Source organism: Eleutherodactylus coqui, chromosome 11 (assembly GCF_035609145.1).
Source record: "Eleutherodactylus coqui strain aEleCoq1 chromosome 11, aEleCoq1.hap1, whole genome shotgun sequence".
NCBI lineage: Eukaryota > Metazoa > Chordata > Amphibia > Anura > Eleutherodactylidae > Eleutherodactylus > Eleutherodactylus coqui.
In genome coordinates, this window is record NC_089847.1 from 94,427,266 (window position 1) to 94,441,144 (window position 13,879).

The following is a 13,879-nucleotide window of genomic DNA, read 5'->3' on the forward strand; positions in this document are numbered from 1 at the left end:
TTTCTTCCTCTGCCATTAATTCGAGAACAAGAATAAGAACATTCATCAACGACCTCACAAAAAATGAATTTGGATTCAAATTCACATTTACTATCAATACAGAAAAAATAGTGTTCCTGGACCTCGAATTAATGGCAGAGGAAGAAAGAATTACGACACGCACCAATTTCAAGCCTGTCGATACGAATAGTTATCTGGATTTTCGGAGCTGCCATTACAAGAAGTGGAAGCTCAATATCCCATATGGGCAATTGCAAAGGATACAAAGGAACTGTACGGACACAGATGAATTTAAAAAGCAAGCTAAAATATTAAAAGAAAGATTCAGAAACAAAGGATACCCAAAAAGTCTTATCGACTCCGCGTATCAAAAAGCCTTGAAAAACAAAACAAGGGAGAACAAGGCAGAAAAACAGGAAGAAAAATACAATGAAAAGGAAAAGAAGAATGACAAAGAAGACAACGAAAATCATTTCAAGTTGGCGTTTATCACTAAATACAGTAGACAATACAACATAATTAAAAGAATTATCAACAAAAATTGGTCAATACTGAAAGAAGACCCGTTTTTGAAGAGCAAAATCCCAAACCACCCCGTGTGTGTATTCAGAAAAAACAAAACCTTAAAAAATCTCCTAGCACCTTCTTGCCCCAAAAAAGAAAAAAAGCTAAACAAACAATCATATAAAACTAACAGAAACATGACGGGGGTTTTCAAATGTGGCGAAAAGAAATGCAAATGCTGTCTAAATATCACCAATAAACGCAAAGAAATAGAAATCAAAGATGGGGCACCATTAACTATCAAACAATACCTCACATGCAAGACCATATCAGTAATTTATTTATTAGAATGCCCGTGTGGACATAGGTATGTGGGCCGGACCATAAACTCCTTAAGGGAAAGGATAAATAAACACCGGAACAACATAAAAAATGGTTTTACTAAACACAGCATATCGCGCCACTTTCTAAATTACCATAACAAAGACTTTAGACAACTGAAAGTAACACCACTAGAAACGATACACAACAAGTCCATCCAGAAACTGCGCGAAAAGGAGATGTTCTGGATTTTTCGACTAGACACTTTAGTACCCAATGGGTTAAATGAGGTATTGGAAGAAATCTGAACATGCCATAGATATGCTTATTTCCATATTATGCTTTGATATTTTACCGTCTGTATACTATCTCATATATGTAACTATCCTTGGGTAATGCAATATTCCAACCCATAACGTAGCTATTCCGTATGGACAAAACTTCACTACTATATGGGTTTTATACATTATTTATACCCGATAGTGTCATACAACATAGTATTATACTAACTTTAATATATTATCTTTAGCCCCAAAAATACCATTGTTTTATTATTTTTATTTTTATTTTTACAAATAAAAATAAACGGCCTACATCAATGGCCCTATTAACTTACAGTGGGACATTGCATATATTACTAAAATATTATGCTCTTTTGCATTTGGTATCTGTTGACTAAGGTTTTAATATTAATATTATATAACATTTTATGTAATTGTACACAATTATCAATGTATCCGTATGCGGGTTGTGCTCTGCCACATTTTATTTCTATGCACAAATTTTCGCCTGTATATACGTTGCACACCCAGTTATACATATCAGTGTACAATAGAAATCCCTCGTTCCCTTCACTACATACCTATAGGACATCTGGAGGTTGCACCAGTCTCCATAGCAACGCGGCACCACGCAACCACGCTGGGAGCACAGGACGATGCTGACGTACCTACGTCACCACGCCATCCCACGACGTGGGTCACCTTAGTAACGTACACCGATACATCCACAGATACGAGCGATACCATACGCACTCACGTCATCGGCGCCATGACGTAACCTCACGTCATGACGTACTGACGCCGGTCACCATGGTAATACACCAACATACACCAGCGCTACCATGCGCCCCCACACTTCCGGCGTCATGGCGTTATCGGCGTCATGACGTACCCCCGCGTCATGACGCTTTACACTTCTATGCCGGTTATACATACCGGAGCCCATAATATAACGAAACAACCGCCCGCATCATAGCTATATATATAGTTAAATAGCGGCATAGACGGGAACCTAAAAAAACTTCATGCATACATATGACTACTCGGGTCACGTGATCATCACGTACCCGGAAGTAGTTTCAGTTTCACTTTCCAGCGGCGACCATTGAGCTGACGTGGCACACATGACGTGGAGGTCATGTGAGCTGCTTACACCCGGTTACTCACCTAATGAACACCATTACATACATGTAAGTCCCTATATAAGGATGCATTGTTATGTTATGTTTTATGTACTTGATAAAGTCGCTTTTACGCGACGAAATGCGTTGTACTTTATTAAATCTTTTAGACAATATTGCATTGTCAACTCCAGTTGTTTTGTTGAGACAGCGCAAGAGCATTTTTTTCAAACTTTTTTTCGTCATCACGTTTTCCGTGGGTCCAATCTATTATTGGACACAGAAGCTCTGCAGCAGACTCCAACAACTCAGGAACCAGGTCGACACCAGAGGATTAAGACCCTTGAGAGGTCTGACAAGCAAACTTGGACTAGGAGGTGTTGGTGGGACCCCTCTCCACAGGGGTTTCCACCATACACCGGGTAAGTCCTATTTTATTTTATTTTAATACTTTATCTTTATTTCACTTATTCTGAACACCCAGCGACACCCCCCAGTTAACTAGTTGGAGCGCCTCCCTGACTATCTGTTTATGTATCTTCCAACATCAGAGCCGTTTAGCCTTAAATCATAATGTCTTCAGACGTCAGACAGTGGATTGGAAAGGGTTAAAATAACAAATCATTACTTACTCACCTCTCCCCGATCCCCTGTTCGTCCTCCAACACCGGCTCCGGTCTCCACTGTCTGTTTACAGGCAGCTGTGATGTCCTTTAAACTTGCTGTAGCAGCCAATGACAGCGCTCACCCATAAACGCTGAGTGCTGTCATTGGCTGCTGCAGCTTGTTTATGGATGGGCTCAGCCTGTAAAGTGATGTCACAGGGAGATCATAGCCATTGGGAAAAGAAGGGAGCAGGGAGAGGTGATTTGTTAGCGGTTTCCCTTAACTCGGACCACCTTTTTAAAGGGTTTTTCTGATTTGGAATACTATAAAAAAGGCTTAATCACCTTATAAATGAAAAGTTCTCCATCTTTTTAATATACTTTTGTATTTTAAATCCTCTGTATTTTCAAGACACTTGTTTTTTGTCATTCTTCACCAATCCAGAGAATGAAGTGCCTGGTCCTCCCACACTTTAATCAAAGTTGTCTGTACATACCCTGTCTCTATTTTTCTACTTTTCTATTACAGCGATAATAGGAGAGATTTAATAAGTGAAAGCAGCATTTTCCTTATCTCCAATTCATAGACCCTTTATATCCCTAGGCCCTCATGGGACATATAGAAAAGGGATCGTTTCATGAGACAGACCCCTTAAAAAAGGGATTTTTAGCAGCAGACAACCCAATATGCAGTACAAGAAAGCCTTGTTGCATAGGACAGTTTACTTCTCTCGCACATCTGCTGCATACAGAGATGGAAACCCAAACCACCTTATTTTTATATAAAAGTAATTGAACTCCGCTGCACATAATGTGGGTGTTGGCAAATGTGGTTTCCCTGGTGGTTTTATCCTCTGTTATTTTCTGGTGGGAAAATCATAGTAGATCCTATAAGAAAACCACATATTCCTTCCAGTGTCCTGTAATACAAACATCTGCTCATCCCTCATTTTGTCACCTAGCTGGTGTTTCCATAGACTTATAAGTGAAACGTGTCAGGTCCCCTTAGCTGCACAGTCTGTGGGCAGTAGGGTATAGTGATAGCCCCACTTATCTCAGCAGTCTATCACTTACACCAATTCGTTTAGTGCTTTTGCAAATATAACTTTTGAAACTTTGCAGAGTTGGACTGGAGAGGAGTCCATTGAAGCTCATGTATATTCATATATGCACACTCCACCCATCCTCCTCCTCCCTCCAGATGTGGATTAGCATGTCCTTCTGTGTTACTGTACACACAGAGAGAGCTGCCAATCAGCATCTGGAGGGAGGTGGAGGATGCATTTGAAGGAGGGTTGCATGGTTGTTTGTACCCTGGGGGTACTTGGGGCGAGTTTTGGCAATTAGGGCTCTGAGGCAGTAGGCCCTGATGGAATACACTCAGGTCGGGACTCTTCTACCCAGACCTTGCACCCGAGGGGTGAGGTGGTTGAATACAAACATGGGCATGCAACTCCTGGTGCTCCACCAAGGAAAGTTCAACTCCAGGCATGAATTCCATATCAATGCTGAAAAAACAGATTTTATTAAACTTTTTGTTCAGTTGGTCCAGGGGCTCTTATACTTAATGTTCAAATTACCCTCAAAATAGTGGTGTGCCTCTCCAGACATGGGGTCACTAGTGAACAAATTAGCATAAATCAATGTAATCTGATTATGCACCACATGAGTAGAGAGAGTTATGAGACTACTGATGCTGTTTCGTGAGACAGCAGAAAACTGTTTATTTGAGAGCTCACCTTAAAGTCCGAGTCGGCTGAGTTACAGTTCGTTTAACATCTGATGAGGGAGAAGAGAGCACTGGGTCATGAACCAGAGGGGTTATTTGCAACTTTGGTTGTTCTCTGGATTTTTTCACCCTTTTGATAAAGGCAAGCAGTGTGGTGTAACTAAGAAAGGAACCAGTTGTAGCAGTTTTAGGCACAGGGTTGGAGCCTCGGGTGTAATAGCTACAAGTCTGGAGCATACTCAAGGAAGAGCCAGGAGTCAGAAACGGGAGGCCTTGGTTTGCAGTACAGATGGATGAGGCGGGTAGCGTAGTCAGAAGGGAAGCAAGGGTCGGTATCAGGAGGTCTTGTAGCAATAGCAGAAGAGCAGAAGTGGAGCTTGACCAATGTAGAATAATCACGCAAGGAAGGAGTGTCAAGGCCAGGCTTTTATAGGAAGTCCTAATGAACAACAGGCAGAGCTTGAACACGGGCTGGATAATAGGATTTGGAAACAAGGTCAAGGTATGTAAGGGAACTTGTCCAAAGACCTGGATGGCTCAGCCGGGAGAGCTGCTGCTCTGACAGCAAGAGGTCACGGGCTTGAGTCCTGATACCAGTCTCACACTAAAAGACATGTCTCTGTGGGAGAGCTGTCCCACACATCCGACTCGCACCAGGATCCAACTCACTCTAAATACATGGTGCTGTTTCTGCCCAGTCTCGTGCCAGAATCCTCACTCTACCTCCCTTAGATCTTCAATCCTGGGGACAGAGATTTGCTTTAGCATGAAAATATTAGTTCAAGCAAGTGAACGTTTGCACCAGCATTTGCGAGTATTCTCCTTACACATATATGAAGATGTATTAGCTTCATTGGACTTTTCTTCAGTCTAACTCAGCAAGCTTTTAAGATTTGCAAAACCATCAACTGATCGGTGTAATTGACAGACAGCTGAAATCAGTGGGGATACCACTATACCTGACAGGTTCCTGTTAAGCAGCATGGTTTATTAAGCACTATATTAAATAATCTTCAGGAAGGTAATGTTTTGGGGGCAAAAAGTTATCGACAACCTTGAAGACAAGTAAAAGCCAATAAGAAATTAGTTAACATGTGTTGAAAGTGGTGATTTTGCCAGATGAAGTTGATTTGTGAATTACTTTCTTCTAGACAGACAGGTTTATGGATGAGCTCTGGCAGCATACGGGAAGCAAGAAGAGGCCAAAGAAAGCGAACACTTTCCCACATCTATCAGACATTTATGACATACCCTGCATATACTGTACCATAAAAATTTGAGAGCCGAATAACCCTTTAAAAGGGGAGAGCGCTGCAATCACTTCCTCTCCCTGTAACTTCGCATTCATTGGTCATATAGCCTTTACGTTGTTCAGTTTCATTCAAGTGCAATACCAGACACTGCCTCTATGAAATGAATAGCACTGTGTCTAGTATACAATGAAGGGTCTGAATTGCTCACCCAAATGCTGCAGTAACTTCAACAACTGGTTGGCGGTGGTGTCAAAAGTCAGACCACTTACTGATGTGATATTGATAACCTATAATAAGGATAGGTCCTCAATATCTAAGTACCGTAAAGCCCCTTTAAAGAGGACCTGTCACCTCTGCTGATTTGCCTGTTTTAGTAACTATTTGTATTCCTTATTATATAACAATTCTGGAGCATATATTCTTACAACTTTAAAGGGAGATGAAACAATAGCTCTGCAGTGCCACCTATTGGATGGCAGCTTTCCTTCAAATCAATGCTTAACCCTCAGCGCTGAGCCAATCAGGGGGCAGGTCTGACTCACACCCCCTTCACACACACTGCAGGCCGGCCGCGCGGAACTCCGGCTGCCGGGAGCAGGTGAGTATATATATATATATATATTTTATTTTAACTTTTCTGGATGAATTGCAGGGAAAGGCTTATATATTTAAGCCCTTCCCGACAATTCATCCCACACTCGCCCGCAGCGCATTGCTTTCAATGGAGTCGGCTGTATTGCCGGCTCCATTGAATGCAATGCGCTGGACAGCTCCAGCCCGTTCCTAATGAAACGCGGCTAGGAGCAGATTTTCGGGCGATTTTCGGGCACCGGTCACGCGATTTGCGGATGCGCATCCGTCATGCGATCCGCAAATCGCGCGAAAAAACGCCCGTCTGACTAAGGCCTAAGAAGGACCGTTGGGGTTCTTGAAACCTAAAATCACTCCTAACACTCTCCCTATAGCAGCTCCGGCATCAACAACACTTTCCCTGAACTATGTCAGAATGCATCTGTGGCGAGCCGCGGGAGGGGCCGATTTTAATACTCGGGTGACACCTAATCTCGCCAGCCACTCACTGCAGGGGGGTGGTATAGGGCTTGAACGTCACAGTGGGAAGTTGTAATGCCTTCCCTGTCTTTCTATTGGCCAGAAAAGCGCACAAATTTCTCAGGGAAGAAAATGAAAGTAACTCGAACATCGCGTGGTACTCGTCACGAGTAACGAGCATCTCGAGTACCCTAATACTCGAACGAGTATCAAGCTCGGATGAGTATGCTCGCTCATCTCTACTAAGTTCCCATTCACTTTAACGGGAACTTGGCCTGCAATACCAAGTCTGGCCATTACAGTGAAAACGGAGCTGTCTGATTCCTACAGATATCAACTCAGTGCTTGAGCACACCAACCTGTTGAACAGCTGAATGGCCAGGGTCCCGAGGGATTTACTCGCAGCCGAGCTACTATTGATTACCTATCCTGAGGATAGACCGATAAAATAGTTAACAACTGGACAATCCCTTTAACTAAGGGTGCATGATCAACCTCCTGTCCACTCAAACTCCTCACTTTGATCAGGTAGTTAGGATGATTGGGACCCTGCTCAAGTGGTCAGTGGGGGTTACAGCAATCAGACATGTATCATCTATTCTGTAGATGGATGATAAATTTCCATTGTGGGACAACCCTTTTAAGGGAAGTGGCCATACCAAGGCATTACATGGTGTCCATTAACCCTTTGCAATCCAATTTTGGATTCAGGGTTTCCAATGGTGCCATCTGCTGGCTAGAGCCAGTATTGTGGTATGTGACATGCTGGAGAGGCCCCCCGACAACAGAGCGGCCAGTAATCTACAGTAAGAATACCCTGCCGGACGTCTTCCGACATCGGGGCTGTACAGCCTTCAATCAAAATGTCTTTAGATGTCAGACAGTGGATTCAAAAGGGTTAAAGCCAATTCCTAGCCATTGGAGAAGCTGTGACACATAACTTTATTTTTGCATATCTCCCAGCTCTGCACATATAATAGCTTTCAGTCACCCATTACATATTGGGGAGATTCCTGCATCTTGACAAACTAGAAGTCTGACCAGATGCACTATGAATGCTCTACTCCGAGCAATGATGCAAGAAGAAGTGCTGACATAACAAATGCCAAACAGGTTTGGAGATATGCACTAGAATGTATAATCCCATCATTGATATTACAGCATGAAGATTGTTCTGAACCACAAAGCTTTTATCTGAAATGTATTAATTTGAAGAAAAAAAAAATTGTGCCAATTTGTGATTTTATATTACATCTGAAATGTGAGCATCAGGCCACTGAGATGTGGGTAGAATCCTTAGGGAATGGATCTATGTATTTGTCCCTTATCCATGGCAAGGCATATAGTGAAAAAGTATTCCTCATCTTTCAGAAGCTTGAACGTTGATGTTGGTTGAGGCCTACAAGGTCTACATTTCCTTTTTCCTTATTGCGTGATTTCCCACACAAGTTGTTCTTGCAGCATTCATCTCTACTCTTTGGAGAAGACTTTCCTAGAGCCTTAAAGGGGTTGCCCAAGTAGTTTTTCTTTGCAAACCATGCAGTAAAATAACTATATGGCATATACTCATGCCCACGGCTGTGTTCTGCGCTCGTGCTCTGGGTCTTCCCTGTGATGTCACGTTTAGAGGCTGCCCCAGCCTGTGGTGTCCGGTGAATAGGTGGGATTGCAGCATGTATGCAAACAACTGGGCGGAGGACCGAGCAGTGGCGCGGTACACAGTGTAAGCAGGGAGAGGTGAGTATAACCAGATAGTTATTTTACTGCATGGGAAATGGGGTTATAACAAAACAAACCTACGCTGACAACCCGTTTATGGTTGCCATTCACCTTAGATGGAAGCAGGGTTATTACTGAACAACTGTTGAAAGAACAATTGCCTGGTGAATGATGATTTTACAAATATAGCTACACACATTATACACACATGGCCATACATGTTCAATCACACCAGGCAATGGAGAAACAATCTTTCTGGGAATCTCCTCTCAGAGGAAGATTGTCCATGGGCATAAGATCTTTTGTTAGAATGAAAGATATTTTGTCTAACTAGTGGTTACAAATTTCTTTCCAGAGGATTTTAGCTGTCATCAGTCATTGTTGGAGGAACACAACAATGAATTCACCACACTGCCATGGCTCCCAAACTCACTGGACTGTAACTGCATTGAACATGTTTGGGATATGCTGGAAATGTAGTGGCCCGGAGGGTCCTACAGGGTAGCCAAAAGAGTAATAAGCCCCAGGGACTGAATGATGAGCCCTGGGGGTCATAGGTGGCGTCCTGCAGGAGAAGGACACTGTTTTTATCTGCATAAGTGCAGTGACCAAGGAGCGGGCCACGGCCTAGGAGACAGCAGGGTAGAGTTTGGGTTTTGTCATAGTGGTAACCGGTGACACGTCCAAGGGCCGAGGGCAGATTAGTAAATGGGAACCCAAAGAATAGATTACCGTGAGTTCTGTTTTTGTCTCGTGAATTCCTGAATGATGGAGTAAATCCTCTTCTGTGAAGCTTCCGTGGGGGAAATCCTGGATGATGGAGTAAATCCTCTCCCATGTAGCTTCCGTGAGGGGATTCCTGGGTGACGGAGTAAATCCACACAGGGGTACGGTTTAAGACACAGCCTCCAAAAATGGACGGGAGACTCAACTTTGAAGAACTTAACAATTCAGCAGTTACTTAACAAGTGATGTGACAAGGAAGACTCACGGGACGTCAGGAGAAACCACAGCCGAAGTTATCTGAAGGTCCTGGCCCGGTACCACACTTTCTCTCACTATAACAGCTCAACTTCACAGCTTAGAACATGCTGACAAACTTCTGGGGAGTAGTAGTCCCCACACCTGCTAGGCCATCCTCTCAGCCTCCTCTATTCTGTGTCTGTGGGTTGAAGGTACTCACAGACAGCTGCCTTGCACTCTTCTCTCAGCCAAGAACAGAATGGGACTCTCCTTTTCCGCACAGACACAGAATACATAACCCAAGCATAATCACGTGACAGACAAAACGATACAAAACCTGACCGTCATCTACATACCCGACACTTAACTCTTTCAGTGCTGCAAATATGCAATGCACACCAATCTTGCAACATGAAGGACACTGACAACACTATACTGAGTATACACATAATTAACCTCTTAGTGACGGCGCTATCGTAAAACTACGTCCTGCTGTTGCAGGACGTGTATGGAGGGAGGTAGCGCCGGTATCTCCCTCCATACAGCGCGGGCGTCAGCTGTTTATTACAGCTGACACCCGCGGGCAATAGCCGCACTTGGCCGTTCGCGGCTATTAACCCTTGAAATGCCGCTGTCAATTCTGACAGCGGCATTTAAATCCCCCGAACACTGTTTGGGGGTCCCGCACGGCCCCCCCGTGGTGAGATCGGGGGAGCCGTGCAGGTGTCATGGCAGCCGGGGGCCTAATGAATGGCCCCAGGGCTGCCTTAGCAGACTGCCTATCAAGCCACCCACACAGGGTGGCTTGATAGACTGCCTGTAAAAAAGCAGTATGATGTAATGCTATAGCATTACGTCATACTGCAGGAGTGATCAAAGCATCACATGTCAAAGTCCCCCAGGGGGACTTCAAAGTAAAGTAAGAAAAAAGATCAATAAAGTTTTATAAAAGTTTAAATCACCTCCTTTTGCCATATCAATTATTAAAAAATCTAAATCATAAAATAAAAATATGTATTTGGTATCGCCGCGTCCGTAAAAGTCCGATCTATCAAAGTAGTGCATTATTTTTCCTGCACGGTGAACGTCGTCCAAAAAAAAAAAAAAAGAATGCCAGAAATACACTTTTTTAGTTACCCTGTCTTCCAGAAAAAATGCAATAAAAAGGCGATCAAAAAGTCGTATGTATTCCAAATTGATACTATTGGAAACTACAGGACATCCCGGAAAAATTGAGCCCTTGCACAACTACGTCGACAGAAAATAAAAAAGTTATTGCGCGCACAAAATGACCGCAGAAAATAATTTAAAAAAATTAAATATCTTTAAAAAAAAAATAAAAGTACTACAGCAAAAAAAAAACTATATAAGTTTGGTATCTTAGTAATCGTACTGACCCATAGAATAAAAATATCAGGTCGTTTTTGTTGCAGTTTGTGCGCCGTAGAAACAGGACGCACCGAAAGATGGTGGAATGTCGTTTTTTTTTCCATTTCTCTCTGCTAAGAATTTTTAAAAAGTTTTTCAGTAAATTATATGGTACAATAAATAGTGCCATTGAAAAATACAACTCGTCCCGCAAAAAACAAGCCCTCATACAGCGACGTCAATGGATAAATAAAGGAGCTACGATTTTTTAGAAGGGAGTAGGAAAAAACAAAAATGGAAAAAAGCAAAAAAGCTCAGTCACTAAGGGGTTAAAGAAGGGGCCCATTGTACTGGGTCACCAAAAAAGCTAATCTGTCTAGCAATAGCTCATTTTCTGATTGGCTGCTTGCACTCGATTTTCTGATTGGTAGAGTGGGAGGAGTTGAGTGAAGCTTGGGAAAGTGAGCTGGAGGGAAAGGAAATGAGTCAGCAAAAGAGGAGAAAGAGCAGGAAGCAGCTGGAAGTGCGGAGTAGGGGAGTGAGGTCGCGGAGGGAGAGGAGATAGAGAGCATTGAGGAAGTGCAGGAGTGCAGCGTCTTGATCCGACAGCGCCCGGAGTGGAGTCTTTTTCATCCCTGCTACAAGAAATCGGAGCCAGGGCGGACCGCACAGAGGTTGTACGGAGAGTAGTCAACATAATCATGGGTAGTTAGAAGTCAGTGGGGCCTGTACTAGACCCTCCATTCCTCCACAAATAACCTCCTACCCAGCAATCACTTAACTTAGTCCGGCAGCCGTGTCCTGCGAGAGAGAGAGTCCAGGAATCATTGTCTGTTGTTCTAAATGCATGAGAAGTTTGTGGAAGTTCTAACTGCTCACTTAGCTGCCAAGAGTGAACGTTGTATTCTGTAAACTGCGTACCTTTGCTTTAACTGCAATCTTTCTGAACTTGTCTCATTATTCTACCACTGCAAGAACGCCATCATTCAAAGGCACTGGCGTCACATCAGACAGTACCCGAACTGTTAACAGTTATTGGCACAAACACAATTGCAATCCGCCTGCTGCACGAGTCACCATCCTAGACAGAGTAGCCACCATCGTGACCAAATTAAAGTTAGTGCACCCACTCAAGCTACTTCTCTTGACTTCAGCTCGCTGCAGAAAGACCTGTGAGATCTCCTCCCACTTATCTGAAAAATGTGAACCAACTGATAGAAATGCTGTAGTAGGCATGGGTCAAATTGAGTATGGAGGATGTTCACCACCTTATGGAATCTGTTCTTCAACACCTGAAAGCTGTGATTCCTGAAAAAGGTGAACCGACCTATTATTGTGTATGTGTTCCTAATGCAGTGATTGTTCAGTGTATGCAAGGCAACTACTTTTCTTCAAGGACCATGGCTATTACAAAAGCAAGCACCTAGAAGGAGCAGTAACTCGGCTTGCAGTTACATCTCAGGCAGATATGCAAATTATTAGAGTTGTGGCATGATTAGATGAACGGTCTTGTCACCTGAGGCCCTAAAAGTGGTAATGTAGAGCTTGTTGATCACTAGACATGATGCTACGATGCCAACGAAGAGATTGAGAGGGGGCTTATCATTGGAATGCAAGATGCTGTATGGTCATATCAATAAATTGCCTGCAACCTGGGCCATTCTGACCAGACTGTTAGGAGGTGTTAGGACCAGTGGATGCGTGAGGGCACGCCACAAGGTGACTGGGCTCAGGATGCCTTCGACAGACCCCAGTTGAGAGGATTGTTTGATAGTCCGACAAGCACGAGCAGCTCCAACTGTGTCATTGTCCACCATCAAGAGACAGGTGGCACAATCATTACAGACATGTTTCTGTCTGAACCATTTCTAGGCTCTTGGCTGAAGGACATTTTGTTGCACAGTGCCCATTACGTGTACTGCCTTTGACACCCACCCGCTGTTGCTATCGTGTGCAGTGGTGTCATGGACGATGAAACTGGACTGCTACCGAGTGGAACCAGATTGTCTTCAGCGATGAATCCAGGTTTAGTTTGAGCAATGATGACAGCCATGTGCGCTTCTGGAGACATAGGGGTGAGAACCTCAATACTGTCTTTGCTGTGGAGTGGCACACTGTCCCCACTGCTGGCCTGTTGGTCTAAGGGGCCATCGCATAGACAGTTGGTCTCCCCCTAGTAGTGGTATGAGGGACAATGATGGCTCAGCAATATGTTCAGGACATCTTGCAGCCACATTTGTTCCTCTCACGGTAGCTTCCAAGAGGCAGCAGGATAATGCTCGGTCACATAAAACGAGGGTGTCACAGGAATGTCTCCACAACATTCACACACTTTTGTGGCCCACCCAATTGCCAAATTTATCACGAATAGAACATGTATGGGATTATCTGGGATGCCAACGTCAACAGACTACAAGTTTGCATGCTCTAGAGACTCAGTTACAGCAAATGTTGAATGATATGCCGCAGTATACCATACAGAACTTGTAAGCCTCCATGCCTGCCTGTATCACATCTTGTATCAAAGCTAGAGGTAGTACAACAGGGTACGAGAGCTTCCATGCCCAACCATATGGCATCTTGTATCAAAGCTAGAGGCGGTACAACAGGGTACTAGAGCCTCCATGCCCACCTGTATCACATCTTGCATCCAAGCTTGAGGCGGTATAACAGGGTACTGGAGTCTCCCTTCAAGTGTCCATTTTCTGCAATAAATTCCTTTTGCTCTTATATTGTAATCACTTACTTATATCAACATTACAATCACACAGAGAACGTGTCATTCCATTCCAACAACTCCTTCTAGGTGCCTATTTTTTTTCCCAATGAGCGTACTTACCGCATTAATTTCACATGACCTGTAAGAGTTCAGTACTTATGTAGCGTATCTCATAGAATATTCAGTATGTAGGGTGTACTAATTGAAAATTGAAGGTGAGGACTGTGGAGCTGCTCCAGCTGATCA